The 3,630-nt window shown below is 37.0% G+C and overlaps 1 long non-coding RNA gene across 1 annotated transcript; it reads right to left on the bottom strand.

The window, feature by feature from the left end:
• Window positions 1-340: 340 nt before the first annotated feature.
• Window positions 341-2,703, bottom strand: LOC147400238 (uncharacterized). The gene is made up of 2 exons (XR_015179536.1): window positions 2,116-2,703; window positions 341-612 (listed from the first exon to the last, which is right to left on the bottom strand). It is a non-coding gene; the product is annotated as an uncharacterized LOC147400238 (long non-coding RNA).
• Window positions 2,704-3,630: the final 927 nt, after the last annotated feature.

Raw genomic sequence — 3,630 nt, 5'->3', positions numbered from 1 at the left:
ATCTAGACACGGAAGAACTCATAATTCCAATACGGAATTACTAATGAGCTCGGATACCGAATTCCTAGTGACACTCTATGATTATCGCTCTAATATATGTGGTATAAGCTAATTCTTCAAAACATAGCAGATCAGTATCCCATACGGATCTAATACTATGCTCTGATACCATCTGTGGCCCCCCGCCGAACACTAACACAAATCCCCATGTCAGATTTCAAGGTACGAGGTGGCACCTCGAAATTTCGGCATGGTCTCCTCTGTTTATGTTAGCATTCCAAGGCGATTCAACCTGCACCTGATAAAACGACATACAATCCTGCATATAACAAATAAAATATAATACTAGCGGAAGCCTATATACGTCTAATAATGTCCGATAGATCAGAGTGCGGAAGAAGAAAAATTATATACAGGATTATACAAAATTCCTCACTCTAACATAATTCCTAACACTCAAGACAGAATCCATAAGACTACCTGGAGAAACTGACACCACTAGGGGGTATAGCCCTAATACTTACCAGGTGACGGACTCTGGTTGTCTATCTGACCAACCAGATGATCCTCGCTCTTGTTCTACACTTGTTTCGCCAAGCTTCAGATCTGAAACTAAAAAAAATGGAGAAGGAAAGGGTGAGTAACAATGGTTACCCAGTAAGGAAGCAACAATTTCTGCCAATAACCTCTCCTAACATGAACGAATAAACATACTGAATCATTTTAAAATAAACAAAGTTTTACAGAAGAAACCTACGATTAACTGGTATATATAGCCAGGGATGAGCAACTAAACATTTTAAAACTCACATTACATCGATCAGCGGTACTCACTATAACATTTTCTTTTTATACAAATCTAATTGATCAAATGGAAATAATAAACATGCATTTCATTTTATATATCAAAATAAGCAACAGATACATAATACACAATGGTGGAGTATTGGAATTAGAGTGTTGGGATTCACGACTGGATCGCTCCCAGTCGGGACATGATGTTACAATTTCTCTGGCTTTTAGTTCCTGATTTTGTGGCTGGTCGCTGTTTACCACGCTTGGTTGACCATTTATCCGGCTCAGGCTGGCCGTTTGACGTGACCGTAAGCAATGGGTCTCTTTTCGATGTGTCAGAACGTTCGACTACTATAGATTGTTAGTGATCACTGACTAATCATCTTCGTCTATGCCTATCAGGCGTGCATGTGATTCCCAAATATACAAACCATTCGTATACGACCACCTTTACATTACAAGTTCACTGGTAAAGATAGAGAGGAATAAACCCGGATTCCAGTTGTGACTCCACTCTCATACGCGTCCCATACCACGTATGAGTTTGGTGGTCCCTACCGTACATCCCAGGATAGTACACCACTCCGGATGATATGATGCACTATCCCTTCAGGCATTCACAAACTCTTTAACAGCTCACAAAATAGCTACTTATATATATTATTTTCATTTGAAAACAAAAGAGAAATTAACAATACAAGGTTGAGAATAGATATCCAGTTTCCTACCATGCAAGTGTGGCCACCCGGCCTAAAATAAATAACATAACAGAGCGCCTCGCGCTAACAGAAAGTAAATAAACATGCAACCAGTAACATTATCCCTGGATATCCGTTCACCAACCTGCATACAACACAACAACGTAAAATGCAGACATCACCCCTCGGGTGTGACTCTGACATTTTACCGTTTCATACCCTTTTTCCCTTTTTTCGACTTTTACAGTTTTCAATCTCTTCATAAAATATCCATTTTCTGATATTCATCAACTCAATATGAGTTCATTGAATATTAAATCACATTTTTCAACTATACAATTTATTTCTATCAATAATATTGAAAAAAAATACAAATTTCATATCAAAACGGGGTCCGAGCAGTGCACAAGACCCAATTTATGGCAATAACCCGTTAAAATACTCTACCCACGTATAATTTGTTAAAAATACAATTAAACATATCAAACATGCAATTTCTGGCGTGAATTTTGAAATAAACAAAGAATTCTATATTTCGGAAATACATCCAAATTTTTCCAATAAAATCCTAAATGTAATTTTCACAATCTATGATTACTAATAGAAATTGAGAGTTCCTTACAATCACTAGGCGACGGAATTGAAGCACGTGCACGGAAATCGAGGCGAACGGCGCGGAAATCGAGACGGATCGAACTTCGAAGTGGCTGATTTTCAAAACCGGCCCGGTGGTTTTGAAGATCTCTATGTGCTCGTCTCTTCTCCCTTCTACGGCGAAAGACGGTTTGACCCCGAAATCGATGAAAACCGAGGTCGAAGTTACGAAAATCTCCGTATAAAAATACGGCTGATTTTTGACTATACGGGGTGAAAAAGACGAGAAAACGGAAGGAATTTGATTGGCTTGTGTAGAGAATGAGGCTGCGGACGTTTCTCCCTTCTGCGTCGAAAGACGGTTTGACCCCGAAACGGACGAAATCCGAGGTCAAAGTTTCAAAATTTTCGTATCCAAATACGGCTGATTTTTGACGATATCGGGTGAAATAGAAAGTGAAACGAAGAAAGGTTGGGTGGGTTTTGTAGATGTCGAAGCTGCGGACATTTCTCCCTTCTGCGTCGATCATCGACGGCGAGCCGTTTGTGAAAGATCTGAGGTGGAAGAATCGGAGGAAAAACAAATTTTTTTTATTTTTTATTTTTTCGTTTATTATGCTGTAAGGACGAGTGAGTTGGGGAAGATGAGTTATATATAAAAAATTAAATTTTTTTTTTTTAATATAAAAGTTAGGACGAAATCGGTATTTCGCCTATTGTTTTGATCGATGATAACTTGATCATCCGGAATCCAAAACTGACAAATGAATACTCTATTTCATCTAATTTTTCGTTCCGGATCTAATGGTGTAGTCAATTTCTACAAATTATGTCTCAATCAAAAATTTACATTTTTGGCCTGACTTGACCCATAAACTTGATGTCGTTTTCGTTTTTGGCGATAATTCAACTTCCTGATCTCCAAAAATGACAAATAAATAGTCTATGTCGAATAATTTTTCGTTATAAACCCAATGATATGATCAAATTTTAAAAGTTATTCCTCTAACAAAAAGTCACTGTTTTAGCTTGGTCCGACCCGGTTATCGAGGATTTTGCAACTTTTATATTCGGACTAGCATTTGAGCGTGCTTACAGGCTAAACTATATTTTTTGATCATTTTGAATCCAATGGTGAGGTCAAATTCCATTAAAAATGATCAGAACAAGGTCCTATAATTTTACCCTAAGTCCCACTTTCAAGATTTTCTTAAAATTCCACTATTTATTTTTCCTCGAGATACAAATTAAAGATTTGGGGTTTTACAAAGATGATGGGTATTGGAAAGAAATCTAAAACATCATTCTAACTTTCTTAAAAAAATTTGATGGTTTTTATGAAACTTTCACGTACTTATCTGAATTAATTGAATTGAAGCCCCCACCAAATAATTACCAAATCCGAACTTTGTTACTAGGCCATAAACCCCAGCACTAAATGCTAAAATAGAATATATCGTGTAATCCAATATATATATATATATGGAAAATTTGCAATCCAATATTTCATTAATAACGAAATAGCCGTGCTGGAGTAACATTA

Source organism: Akebia trifoliata, chromosome 6 (assembly GCF_017979445.1).
Source record: "Akebia trifoliata isolate Shusen 1 chromosome 6, ASM1797944v1, whole genome shotgun sequence".
Classification (NCBI taxonomy): domain Eukaryota; kingdom Viridiplantae; phylum Streptophyta; class Magnoliopsida; order Ranunculales; family Lardizabalaceae; genus Akebia; species Akebia trifoliata.
This window is presented reverse-complemented; position numbering and strand designations above follow the sequence as displayed.